General features: G+C 45.4%; 1 long non-coding RNA gene across 1 annotated transcript; it reads right to left on the bottom strand.

The window, feature by feature from the left end:
• Positions 1–13,081: 13,081 nt before the first annotated feature.
• Positions 13,082–14,788, bottom strand: LOC311245699. The gene is made up of 3 exons (XR_014620759.1): positions 14,740–14,788; positions 14,459–14,567; positions 13,082–13,545 (listed from the first exon to the last, which is right to left on the bottom strand). It is a non-coding gene; the product is annotated as an uncharacterized lncRNA (long non-coding RNA).
• Positions 14,789–15,050: the final 262 nt, after the last annotated feature.

Genomic DNA, 15,050 nt, shown 5'->3' with positions numbered 1-15,050 from the left:
ACTGGAACACGGATATGCAACGAAAAGATGCACCCGTCTTCAAGTCATTCAGTAGGCTTTGTAATCTGCACGGCCTCAGCCAGCTAATCACCCAACCCACACGTGTATGTGAATTAACTCAGACTACCATTGACCTCATTCTGACCTCCGACAAGTCCAAGATCTCCAATAAAGGGGTTATAGCATGCGGGTTAAGTGATCATTATATGATATTCTGTAACCGCAAAAAGCTAAAACAAAAGGCTGGCTGCCACAAAACAGTCACATCTAGAGACATCAAAACCTACTCTAGTGAGGCCTTTAACCTTGAACTGGAGAGTCTGGACTGGTCAGATGAACTCAATGGTACACTGGTTGAAGAAACATGGCTTGGTTTCAAAACCAAATTTTCAACAATACTAAACGACATGGCCCCCCTAAGAACCACCAGGGTAAGAAATCGCGCTGAGCCGTGGATGCACTCAGAAATACTGGCCGATATGAAAACCAGAGACAAAAAATGCTCTGAGTTTCGTAAAAGTCAGTCAAAGCTTACCAAAAGCACGAGCAGTGAACTCCAAGCCCACGTGACTGAACTCAAACTAGAAAGAAACAGACTAAGAAACGACGTAAACTCCAGGGACCTGGGCTTGAACTATGACCTCTGCCAGTGGGTCCTGGACTTCCTGACGGGCAGACCCCAGGTGGTAAGAGCAGGCAACTGCACCTCCTCATCCATCACGCTCAACATAGGGGCCCCCCAGGGCTGTGTTCTGAGCCCCCTCCTATACTCCCTGTACACACATGACTGCGTGGCACAGCGGAACAACAACACAATCATCAAATTTGCTGATGACACAGTAGTGGTGGGCCTGATCTCTGCCAACGACGAGAGGGCCTACCTGGAAGAGGTAGAGAATCTGTCACAGTGGTGTCAGGAGAACTGCCTCTCCCTGAACGTCAGCAAAACAAAAGAGATGATTGTGGACTTCAGGAGGTCGGGGGTCAAGGACTACAGCCCCCTCAGCATCGACGGGGCACCGGTTGAGAGAGTGAACAGTTTCAAGTACCTCGGAGCCCACATATCCGAGGACTTGACATGGACCACACACATTGACAGTGTTGTGAAGAAGGCACGACAACGCCTCTACTTCCTCAGGCGCCTAAGGAAGTTCCAAGTCAGTCAGAAGATCCTTAGGAACTTCTACTCATGTACAATAGAGAGCATCCTGACTGGCAACATCACCTCCTGGTTTGGGAATAGCACTGCACAAGACCGTAGCAGACTACAAAGAGTGACACGTTCAGCCGAACGCACAATTGGAGGGGGGCTTCCCACCCTCCAGAACATTTACAACAAGCGGTGCAGGGGGAAGGCTAAGAGAATTATTAAGGACTCGAGCCTCCCGAACAACTGCCTCTTTGAACTGCTGCGGTCAGGCAAGCGATACCGGAGTCTTAAGGCGAGCACAGAAAGACTCAGAAGAAGCTTCTATCCCCAGGCCATCAGGCTGCTAAACGAACAATAAACACTATGCAACAACCATCAAATGCACACAGCACACACACCCACACGCACACACTCACTTAAACCACACAAACACACTTTATATTTATTGATAAAGGATTTGCACTACAACTCGTACACCTACTGTAAATTGTACCTAAATTGCACCTCATCCCATTTCTGCCTTGCACTATATAGTATTGTATATTAGTACACTGCATAGTATTGTATATTATATGGTAACTCAGTTACGTCTATTCTGCATCGAACATTGTACATATGTCTATACTGAACACTGTGACCTCATTTTTTTACTTCTAATTTACATGCTATACTATGTTATTTTATTTCATACTTATATTGTCTTGCACAGTCTCTGGAGCGTAACAGTAAGAAGCATTTTGTATAAAAGTATTCTGTACTTCTGTATGACAACTATTAAAGAAACTTGAAACTTGATGATCAAAACTGCAAAAAAGAATTTCATCAATGACAAAACTGAGAAACAAAAACAAACCACGTGAACTTTGGAAATTACTCAATAATCAACTAGGATGCAGTAAAAAACGTAACCAGATTCTCAAACATAAACATAAAAACGGACAACACGCTCATCACAGACAAGCTGGATGTAGCCAATTACTTAAATATTTTCTTCACAAACATAGCCACAACACTGGTAAACAAACTACCCTCCCACTCAGGGCTTTATGGGGTAGAAGTGTAGAACACATAGTAGCTTACTACAAAAACCTAGTGGTCCGCAAGGACGACTTCAAGCTGGAAATGGTAACAACAGATGAGGTACTAAAAAAACTGAGCGCCCTCCAACCTAACAAGGCCACTGGCCATGACAACATCCCCTCCAAATTCCTCAGAGACTCAGCAGCCGCCATCACCCCAGTCATCACACACATAATAAACCTCTCCATAAAACAGGGACACGTCCCCAAGGACTTCAAAATTGCGAGGGTGACCCCTCTGCACAAAAAGGGCAGCAAATTAGACCCAGGCAACTACCGCCCTGTTTCTATTCTCACCTCCATCTCGAAAGTCATGGAAAGAATAGTCTACGAACAGGTCAAAAAGTACCTAGCGGAAAAAAATCTAATCTACGAATTCCAATCTGGCTTCAGAACATCCCACTCCACTGACAAATGCCTTCTCTATTTGAACGACCATATCAAACAAGAGGTGGACGCGGGCAAATACTGCAGCATGGTCATGCTGGACCTACAAAAGGCCTTCGACACTGTCAAACAAGCTAAAAGCAATTGGTTTTGATAGTCTATCAGTGAGCTGGATGCAATCCTACCTTGAGGGGAGGGAACAGATGGTGGAGGTAAACGGTACCCTATCCCCCCCCCCCTCACAGTGAGCTGTGGTGTTCCACAAGGAAGCATACTAGGACCGCTACTGTTCCTAATTTATGCAAATGACATGTCGTCAGCTTGTGACTGCAACTTGTTCCTGTTTGCGGACGACTCAGCCCTGCTGGTCTCTGACAAGAACAAGTTACAGGTTGAAAAAACCCTCAGCTCGGAACTAGGCAAAATCTGCATATGGCTAGCTGATAACAAACTATCATTACACATGGGCAAAACAGAGTCCATTCTCTTCGGTTCAAATAACAAACTCAGCAAGACCGACGGCTTCTCAGTTACAGTGGGTGACAATATTGTCACAAGGAAAGATGAAATTACCTACCTGAGTTCCATCCTAGAGGCTAATCTCTCCTGTGACAAAATGGCATCCAATGTAATAAAAAAAGTCAACCAACGAACTCGATTCTTGTACCGGATCTCCTCTCTGGTAAACAAGAATACCCTGAAGACTCTGGCAGGAGCACTCATTCAAGGGTACTACGACTATGCTTGCACCTCATGGTACCAAAGCACCTCAAAGGCGCTAAAAACAAAATTACAAACATCTCAAAACAAACTGGTCAGACTACTACTTGACCTTACTCCTAGAACCCACCTCACCCCTGCCCACTTTGACAACCTAGGATGGCTTAGAGTAGACGACAGAGTACAGCAACTTGCAATGGGCCTGGTCTACAAGATACACTACACGACCAAGGTACCCATGTACATGTCAAAATACTTCCCAAAGGTCAGTGAATACCACGATCACAACACCAGAGGGAGCTCCACAAATCATGTTAAACCCAGATTCGGCTCAAACAAGGGACTAAACACGTTTCGCAATTATGCCACATCAATGTGGAACGCCCTACCCAAAGCTGTAAAGGAATGTGAATCACTACCCACTTTCAAAACCACTCTCAAGGGACACCTACGGGAGACTGAAATTCGAAACTGGCCCCTGTAAATGTCCTAACCCAACCCCCTCCAATGTACAGTAATTTACCTAGTATGGTTGTCAATATTCCAATGTACAATTTTGCTTGTTTGTACAGTGTGTCCCCCCCCCAATGTACAGTTTTGCTTGTTTATACAGTGTTCCCCCCCCCCCCCCCCCCAATGTAAATGACCCAGTATGGTTGTCAATATCCCAATGTACCCAACCCCCCCCCACACAACCCCACCCAACCTCCTCCAATGTACAGTTTCTACGTCAAATGTATATACTCCCTTTTCTTGACTCTTTTTGTATCACAAACAGTACTGTATTTGCAAATCTGGTATGTCATAAATGTATAGATGTAGCAGTACTGTCTATCTGTATGTCATGTATGTCATATATGTCCCGATGAATTGAAAATGGGGGACCCTGATGTAAACAAGACGAAAGTCTTTCTCTGGTCTGCATCCCCTTAACAATTGTGTGTATTGAGCTGTACTGTGTTGTACCCATTCTGCAATCTGTTAATAAAGTTTTCAATCAATCAATAAATCATGCAGACCAGAGAAAGACGTTTGTCTTGTTTACATCAGGGTCCCGCATTTTCAATTCATAGTGATAGATTACCTCCACAGACGACGTCCATCGTGTCCATCATCATACCCATCGTGTCCATGGTCATGCAAGAGTTGTCGGACTTCAATGGCATCTAACTCGTCAGCAACGAAGAACATGCGTGCGATGTGTTGTTGTGCCATTACGACTAGGCGAGCAGAACAGTCACCTGCAGGAAGTGTCCGCCTTTTTAACTCCTCCCCCGGCTGCACTCGTCTACTCTCGTCTTTTTTCGAGGCGAGCCGAAAGCATGTAGCTTTTCTCCAACGCGTCCGTGTTTCCGGGTTCCCATTTTGCGCTCTGATTGGCCAGGTCATGTGACATGTGCGCCAATCGTGGGACGGCAAGTTCTGCGCCTATTTCCGGGTCGAACAGCCCGCAAACTACCTAATGCCTAGTTTATCACTGGTTAAGCTTAGGCGACTTTTTCGAAGTTGGTTAAGGTTAGAGTTTGGAATCAGGGCAGGCGTTCTATCGCCATGCTCTAAGACAAACTCGAACATTAACCAACTTCGAAAGAGCGCCTAAGCTTAACCAGTGTAAACTTGCGGTCCCACGATTGGGCGTACATGTCACATGACCTGGCCAATCAGATCACTCTCTTTTTTAGACTCTTCTTGTATCAAAAACAGTACTGCATTTGTAAATCTGGTACGTCATAAATGTATAGATGTAGCAGTACTGTCTATCTGTATGTCATATTATGATGAATTGAAAATGGGGGACCCTGATGTAAACAAGACGAAAGTCTCTCTGGTCTGCATCCCCTTAACAATTGTGTGTATTGAGCTGTACTGTATTGTACCCGTTCTGCAATCTGTTAATACAATTTTTAATCAGATTGTGACCAACAAGTCAGCAGGAACATCTCTGGTGTGACCGGTGTACTTCTGACGGCGTTGTGTATTAAAGATGACAGACATAGATGACTGTTGGTTGTCTTTATTTTCTCCTGTTAGGTTACAATGCAACACAATGCACCAGCATTAGGAATAGTCATCTGCAGCACGTGAGCTCTCGGAATCCCCGGAGAGACTCTGACTCATAAGAATTACACATAATAATTACATTAGAAAAATAAACAATTGAATACAAAACAGACCAAAAACATGGGAGCTACTGTACACACATACCTGTTAGGTTACAATGCAACACAATGCACCAGCATTAGGAATAGTCATCTGCAGCACGTGAGCTACAATTGGGAAAAGACGTGACTCCATTAACTAACATGTCACCAGCGCACGTGTGTGTGCAAACCTCCTTACATGCTAGGCTACTAATGTGCATTTATAAAGTTCCCTAACCCAGTCAAACCTCCCACGAATCTGCACAGGTACATATTAACAACAGGAGTTACATTACAAACTCGTTTTACAGTTTAGGAATGTAACATACAATATTTAACAACTTTTAGACCGAAGTCTATCATGGAACATAAGAGCTAGAACCTCACCTCTCGGTTTCCCCGGAGAGACTAAGGTATAACCAGGAAGCAGGCAATATGTGTGCACCGGAAAGGAAGGGTGTCGATTTCAAAATAAAAGCCTTAACTCCCAAAAGTGTAATAAAATAGAACGAAAGGAATGAAATCAAATAAAATCAATAAAATAAAACGTTAAGGATTATTAGTGGAATGTATTAAAGTGTATTTTGTGATGGGTGTAATTATCCATACAAGGCAACAAGGCACTTGTTACATTCACCCCCCAGAATTACACCTACATCGAAGAAAAAAACTTGTGCCTACCTCGCGTCACACTAGTCACAAGCTTACTATGAGAACCACACAATGCGGAACAATCCAACGATACCTGTCACCTAATAAAAGGCCAGGAGGGAACTAGGAGTGGCCAACTCCCACCATACCTCCAGGGATAACGACGGTGCCTTATACACCATCCAGCTACACTTGACCATACCATGACGAGGGCACATACACATAAATAAAAATGTTACTCCTTATCACCACAAAGGACACTGTATCAGGCTGTAAGTGCTATACACAACACTGTAGCTAACCTCTACACATGTTTGATAGAGGCTTGTGGCTCCAAGCCCATCATACTCTCAAGCTGGACCATTGTCTCTATCAGCCGAAAGACTGGCTTGATGACCCTACCGAACCTGGACGTGTAGTGTTCAGTGGTCTGTGGACCCTGGCTCTGACCAGGCACACTGACACTCATTAGCTCAGGAGTACGCCCAAGTTGTGTGGACACAACACTGTCCTCATGCTGGACTACAGCAGGGGGGGAACTCGGTGGAGCAAGCAACAGTGGGGGACTGGCGGCACTTGCCACTGGAAGCTCACTCAGAGCAGGGGACATCCCATGGGGGGAATACGGACGTATCCCATCATCCTCACTCTCCACCGAAGACTGCTCTTGCACCCATGATGCGGTGCGATCCCCATCATGTCCATCCCCCATGGAAGGTCCATCTCCCATGGAAGGCTCTGCTGCCACACTGTCCGCGTCTGAGGCGCTAGCTTCAGGCATGACTGAGAGGGAGGCTTCACCAGGCGCACAGGTGTCGCTGTCCGCGGCTAGACCCTCATCATCAAATGACCCGTCGAAGGGGAGGAAGTTGACCTGAAGCAGGAGGTTCCTGTGGACTGTCTTCTCCCGTCCAGTCCGGTCTCTGATCCGATATATGTGGCACTGTGGTCTGGAAGCGATGACGGTGTAGACGTCCGGCTCCCATTTGTCCACCAGCTTCCGCTTCCCTCTGGCGCCCTTGTTCGCCACCAGGACCCGATCACCCACGAGAGGGGCAAGCCCTTCATCTTTTTGTTGTACTGGTCAGCCTGATGCCCCTGTTCCACTGAGGTGTGCCTCTGGGCCAACAGCATAGCAGACTGGAGATCGGCCGCCAGGGACTTCACATAGGCATCATAGTCACAGACCACCTCGTCCTGGAGCACATTCTTAAACAGCAGATCAACTGGCAGACGCGGGACCCTCCCGAACATCAGGTAAAAGCGGGCAAAGCCAGTCGTCTCATGCTGTGTACAATTGTAGGCGAAGGTCAGGCTCTGGACCATCTGGGGCCATCTGTGCTTAGACTCCGATGGCAGGGAGCGCAGCATTCCACCCAGGGTCCGATTAAATCTCTCAGTGCCACCATTCCCCATAGGGTGATAGGGAGTGGTCCGGGACTGCGTGACCCCTGCTAACTCCAGCAACTCCGCCATCAACTCACTCTGGAAGTTCGCTCCTTGGTCCGAATGCAGGCGCTGTGGGAAGCCATACACACAGAAGTAGTTGTCCCACAGCTTTTTAGCAACCTTCTTCGCGGTTTGGTCTTTGCAGGGGAAGGCGTGGGCCAGCTTTGTAAAGTGGTCAGTTATGACCAGAACATCCACAGACTTGTTGTTATTATCTTCAGCTGACCAGAAGACGATGCACACCAGCTCCAGTGGTGCAGAGGTTGTTATGCTCTCCAGAGGGGCTCTGGCTGCCGGCTCTGGAGTCTTGCTGAGTACGCATCTGGGACAGTTCCTCACATGGCCCCGCACATCCTTCTCCATATCATACCAGTAGAAACGCTGACGTACGAGAGACAGTGTTCTAGGTTGACCTTGGTGACCAGCCAAGTCATGCACTCCAGACAGCGCCTCCGACTTCAAGGACTCAGGTAGAACATACTGGAACCTCTTGTGCCTGGTCATGTGGTCCTTCGTAACCCTGTACAAGATGCCGTTTTGCATAGCGAGCCTCTCCCACTGCTTCAGCATCCTCAAGGCGGGCTGATCTTCATAGCAGCGCTCGCGTCTGGAGGGTCTGCGGCCCCTTTCGACGTAAAAGATGACTCTGGAGACGGTGGCGTCTTTTCGCTGGCGGGCCTGCAGATCGGCCAACGACAAGGAGGAGACTGTGTCGTGGTCGGCAGTGACAACAGTGGACAGGTGGCCCGCCATAGATACTGCCCTGTGTCTTGGCGCAGAGTCCCAGTCTTCCTGGGAGGAAAGCACCGTGGAGGTCTCATCTGCCGACATGGACACATCAGCAACCGCACATCCAGAAGGGGTCTCTAGAGCTTGGGGCTGGCATGTTAGACGGAAGATTTCCTGCACCCCCCTGTTTTCCACATCACACACTTGCTCCAGAAGAGCAGAGTAAGGCTCGGTCAAGAGACACCGGCTGAGTGGCCTCACGAAGGGATCTCTACTCAGCGCATCGGCCACTGTATTCAGCCTCCCAGGCACATGCTTGATGTCGAAGCAGTAAGGGGCCAGCTTGGACACCCAGCGCTGTTCGCATGCGTCATGTTTAGGCTTGGTCATGATGTATGTGAGTGGATTATTATCAGTCCACACAGTGAACTTGTGACCCTTGAGCCAGTGACTGAATTTGTCACACTTGAGAGAGCACTGCTCCAATACCGTCCAGCGACGCGTCAGTAGAGAGGATGAACGGCCTCTCAAAGTCCGGGTGAGCCAGCACTACACAGTCGACGAGCGCCCTCTTGAGCTCCTCAAACGCAGTCTCACAGGCGGGAGTCCAGTCCTCAGGAGTTAGCTTCCGGAACGTACCAGCTCTCGTATGACCAGCACTGGTCTTCCCTTTTCTCTTCTGGCCAGCTGTCAAGGCAAAGAGGGGCTTGGCTATACTGGAGCAGCCATGTATGAAATTTTGGTAATACAACACCATGCCGAGGAAGGATCTCACTCTCTTCTGAGTGGGAGTGCGGCCATCCGACTCCATCAGATCCTCTTTCTGGAAGCCAGAGATGACGGAGACCTTCTCTTGGTCGACAGAGACTCCACTGGCATCGACCACATGACCCAGGAACCTGACCGACCTCTGTAAGAAGTTACATTTCTTCTGTGAGAGCTTGAGGTTGTTCACTCTGAGTCTGCAGAAGACCACCTCCAATCGCTTCAGCGCCTCCTCCTCAGACGGCGCAAACACCAGCAAGTCGTCCAAGTAGCACAAGAGGCTGGAGTAGTTGAGGTCGCCAAAGATGCCGAGCATCATACGCATGAAAGATGCCGGACTGTTGCACAGGCCTTGTGGGAGTCTGTTGTACTCGTACAAGCCCAGTGGTGTTGTGAAGGCAGTGTACGGCCGGTCAGACACATGGAGAGGGACGTTGTAGAACCCTGAGGTCAGATCCATGGTGCTAAAGAAAGTGTTCCCACCAAGGGCAGCAAGGCAGTCGGATTGATGGGGCAACGGATGAGCATCTTTGACGGTCTTTGCGTTGAGCCAGCGGAAATCCGTACAGATCCTGAGGTCTCCATTTTTCTTCCACACCATGACCAGAGGTGAGGCATACTCGCTCATCGACTTGGAGATGATCCCCTTCACCTCCATCTCAGTCAACACCTCTCTCAGTTTGTGATAGTCAGCTGGGGGGAGACGCCTAAAGGGCAGGCGGAATGGACGGTCGTCTGAGAGGTGGATACGGTGCACAAAGTCTTTGACCTCTCCACAGTCCAGCTTGTCCTTGGAGAAGACATCTTGATACGTCACCAGTAGGTCAGCTAGCCTCTTCTTCCCATCAGGAGACACCTCACATGACTTGATGTTCACGTCCTCCAGTCCAGTCCACAGTCGGCCAACATCTGCTCAGCATCTAACGAGGAGCCAGGAGAGGCGGAGGAGCTGGAGACACCAGCCTGCTGCTGACACAGGCCCTGAGTGATGGACAGATCTTCAACAGCAAGACAAGGTGAGACATCAGCCAGTTTGGCATTACGACGGAGCGTGATGGGGCTCTGTGTCGGGTTCAAGACCTTCAAGGCAACAAATGGCCGATGATTCTGACATCTGAGGTAATAACCTGTTGACCTCATGATCTAATTCAACTCAATGTCGAGCGAACGGAAAGTTTGTGGTGTAATGTGTAAAAGGAGGTGGTGTATAGGATAATGCAGATAGTTTCAATTTTAGTTTTATTGGTCACATAGGTCGTACATGTACATTACAGTGAAATGCTTGGTTATGTATGAGCCTCATCATCAGATTGTGCAAAATATACAATATACAAACTAAAGTACAAAATGCAAACAAGTAAGTACAAATGTAAGTTCAAATAATGGAGCGTTCAATAGAAACCACCTGATTCCTTTGAAGTAGGATGATGAACTGCAACGCCCACTGGAAAAGCCCCCGACTTTCCTTAAACCTGCTTGTGTGTAATGCGCGTGCGCATACACGAGCACGTGTTTTGTTGCCTCCGTGAGTTTCGTTTTCCGCTAAATTCGTTTCATGTCTGCTCACTGTTGCCATACCTGACTTATCATTCGATCATTTCATACCCGATTTAGAATCAAAAACCAGAAAAACAACCACCACCTGTTATTTCATTGTTCGTCTACAAATAAAAAAAAACAGAAAAACAATAACGACCTGTTATTTCATTGTTCGTTTACAAATCAAAAATCCAATAACGCGCTGTTTTTCTTATTTTAATTTAGTTTTGAAGTTAAACAACATTTTTAAAATAAATTGGGATCGAATGATACACGGATACTGACTGACTCTTCAGGGTTGAAGGGAGCTACTAACTATCAAAACGTACACGGACCCAGCTGCTCTGTTTGCTTCATCTCATGCTTGTCTGTTTAACCTGCTTGGAGAGTATACCCTGATAAGTGGCGTGTCATATACCGCTGGGACAGGTACAATGAGTTCAGGGGTTGTTCTAGAACATTCCAAAAGGTCAATATAGTTTACCTTTCTCACCTGACACTATGAAGATTACGTTGACAATCACACAAGACAATTACAATTTGTGGGTTTCCTCCCCCTCGTATATGTATATATTTTCTGTTAGGATAACAGTACTGTATATTATTATTTGCATATCTCGTATGTCACAAATGTAACAGTACTGTATACCTGTATGTCAGAAATGTCAAGATATATATCTGTATGTTGCGTATGTCATTAATGTTATGATGAATTGAAAATGGGGGACCCTCACCCTGATGTAAACAAGACAAAAGTCTTTCTGCATCCCCTTAACAATTGTTTGTATTGAGCCGTACTGTATAGTACCCATTCTGCAATCTGTTAATAAAGTTTTCAATCAATCACCTTGACAACATCCTACAACTTTATCTCGTACTTTGTTTTTTGTATGTTTTTATGCTTTGTCTCATAGCATGATATGCTTCACTGCCTGCCTGTTTCGTTTTTGTTTTGTGGAGACTTGAAAACTAGCATCCTTGCTAAATCTGGTGTATTTACACTACATTTATTTGTAGTGTCCATTAATATGCTCTGTCCCATCTAAATAAACGAATAATAAATATATAAACACCTTCTTCAGAAAATGGCTTGCATCAAAGTAAAATGATGCAATAGTGCAGTGCAGTCAAATTGTTCTGAATTACTGTTTAACAGTTTAAAACAGTCTTTACCTTCCCTGTTTGAAATCCAGTTTAGAACCAGACAGTCCTTCCCGTTTCATACCCACTTTGACCCTTCGAACCTCCTTCTCAAGGCACAGTTTTAGGCCTGGGTCCTACAGTTTTAAAAACCGGACAGTCTTTCTTCCTGCTTGATACCCACACAAGGCAAGCGAGGCAGAGGAAGAGCCGGAAGCCAGTGCAGGGTAGCTAATACTGGACCGATCCTCTTGGTTCTAGTTAGTAGCCTAGATGCAGAGTTTTGAATGATTTGGAGTCGTTCTGTTTTTTTGGGGGAGGCCGGTGAGGAGTGCATTACAGTAGTCAAGTCGGCTTGAGAAAGGCATGGATCAGTTTTTCAGCGTCTTTTTTATTTATAAACAATGTCTATATTACGATCTCTACTATGTACTATCCCTATACTACTACATTACCATGCTGATACTGTATGTCTAAGGCTGCACACACTGCAGACACACTGCTGTTCACACTGCAAGCCATAGCGCTTATTTCTGAATTAATGATCATATCAGATTTTTTTGTTAAGTCTGTTCATTATTTTTTTTTATGTGGCCAATATCAGATGGTCATGTTCCTGAACTGACCTGCATGTGCAAATGAACAATAAAGAAGATGGATGTAAAAATGTTGACAAATGTCAATCTAGACTGAGTGCAACAGAGGTTGCATTGGAAAAAATCAGACCTGTATCTGATATACAGTATGACCACATATGAAAGTGGCCCAAATCAGAATTGAAAAGATACATTTCACGCGATTTATGCTGTTCACTGTTGTGAAAAAATCTGATCCGAGTCACATGAGCAAAGAAATCAGATTTGGGCCACTTTCGTCTGCAGTCTGAACGTATAGCACTCAAGTTCGACACCGTTTCACAAATAATCTCTTACGTACCCTTCCTGCTGACTTGTTCACAATTTGTAAATCGCTTTGAATGAAAATGTCAATGACTAAACATAAAAACATGACGAAAACAGTTTACATATTTGTCAACTAATTGATTAGTCACTGACTAGTTAAAAATGTTTAGTCAAAGACAGCCCTAGTCACCTACAGCAGTTTGGGGTTTAGTGCCTTGCTCAAGTGCACTTCAATGTAGGTTAAATGCCAGCTCCCCTCCAGTTGAAGGATAATTTTTGTTTAACATCTAGAAAGGAATGGTTTTTTAATTGACTTATCTTTTTAACCTGAATTTACGACAACGCTATCACCACCTAATAAATTAACCCTCTATATGTAAACACAGCATTTAAGTATAAATATAAAAAAAAAAACAGACCAACCACATATTGTTTTAAAACGTTTAGTTTTTATAGGATTTTTTTTTGAATTTTACAAGAAAATAATGCGAACAGCATGTAGAATGTGGAAGTAAATCACGAGGCCTTCCGTCCGATTCCCAGCCATGCAGACAAACAGTGTCGTCTCGGTTGCGCATTCTTTCATTTCTCATTCTCTTGACAGGAAAATATGCAAAGAGCTCTATGTGTAAATCGGCAGGCCCTCGAGCCTCCGACCCCAGCAACGCAGACAACCAGGAGTTGTCCATAGGAGTAAGTTGAGTGGTTGTCTTTTGGTTAGCTTAAAGTAGTCTGGGTTTTTGGGGTCGTAGTTTCAAGGTTACTGCATTTCTGCAGCAAACTGGCACTGCCCACATCTCCCCCTGCAGGGCTGCCACAGTATGACAGGACTACCAAGGGGAAGAAGGGACCACACCCTTGGGTTAGTGTGGATATAAGATGTCTTTCTCCTCCTGAAAAGTGGAAAAGAGATCATAGTTAGAGGGGTGCGGGGGATCCACGGTTAATGCAAAAAAAACATTGTAGTACGTTTAAATATTCCATCCCACTGTATTGCCATTTTTATTCTAATTAGTGTATATACTCGACCGCATCGTGCACAATTGTACAGCTCTGGCCTATTTTATTATTCCATTATATTATACTTCTATTTTAAATTAGTTTATATTCATATTTTTTATTTTATTCTACCTTAATTGTCTGTCCGTTAATATCGCACCAAACGACCAAATCAAATTCCTTGTATGTGTAAACTACTTAGCAATAAAGACCTTTCTGATTCTGAACAATACAGATGCATTGCATGTACGATTTCTAGCCATGGCTCATTTGCAACGGGGTCAGCCCTATATGTTCCCAAGATTATTCTCAAAATTAGGCCCAATCATGTTCCCATACATAGTCCTATGTTTCCGGACGAACCATCTACTACCAGAGGACAATTGGATAATAGGTTGGGTGTAAACCAAATTAAGAGAAAATCAGATAAAAATGTATGGAAAAAAGGAAATGTGGGAACATAGGGCTGTGGGATCATTGGCATGCTCCCTTTGCAACCCCTGTCCCCGTTTAGGCTTTTCTACTTAAGTCATTACATACTGTATCATAATTACCAAAAGTACATGAGTTCAAATGAGCACATAATAAAGTGCGACACATGATGATCATACAATAATTGCTTCACATTGAGTTTGACACGTGTGTTGTGTCCGTGTGCACGTGTTCTGGCAACGGTTGCTTTGTGTTCCATCGTCCCCCTTCAGTCTGAATATGAGATCTGTTTACGATTCGAGTCTCTAGGACGACGTCCCGTGTGGTTTTAGAGACACACACAACTGAACGTGTGGTAAAGAAGGACTTTCTCACCGATTTGACAGAAGATGAGACACCGGTCACATAGCTGAGAGCAAGCAGAGAAGAGTGAGGCACCATGGAGGGAAGGCTCCAGTGGCGACCTGGAAGCAGGTCACACGTCCTGAGGGAACAAGCAGGAAGAGATCTCAATGGTTGTACTTACAAGTAGAGTGAGGAGGAGGACTAACGTTTAACAAAATGCTGTGAATGCTGAAACGATCTCATCTACACAGGTTTTAAAATGTAAAATTAAATGAAATGACCGTAAACCTTGCAAAGCAACAGCAACTCACCTCAGTATCCATGAGTGGACGGCATAGAAAAGACAGATCAACCTTGAATCCTGGTTTTATAGTTTAACAAAGAGTTACGCCCCTCAGTACCGCCTGCCCGTCCAGGAAGTGTGCGTGTGTGCGCGCGTGCGTTTGCGCGTGAGTGTGTGTCCATCCTTGCCTGTGTTACTTTCGTTTCTTCTAAGCACCACCCCTTCTCAGATAAGCATGTCTGGTTAGAAACCTTACACACAGGGATGTACATGGTGCATAGGAGGAACCAATAAACACAAGCAAAATTAAGCTAATTCTGTTTTCAGTGTCATTTTCTC

Source organism: Notolepis coatsorum (assembly GCF_963971535.1).
Source record: "Notolepis coatsorum genome assembly, chromosome: 18".
In the NCBI taxonomy this organism is placed as follows: Eukaryota; Metazoa; Chordata; class Actinopteri; order Aulopiformes; family Paralepididae; genus Notolepis; species Notolepis coatsorum.
The sequence above is the reverse complement of the archived record's forward strand: the minus strand, read 5'-3'. Positions and strand labels throughout refer to the sequence as shown.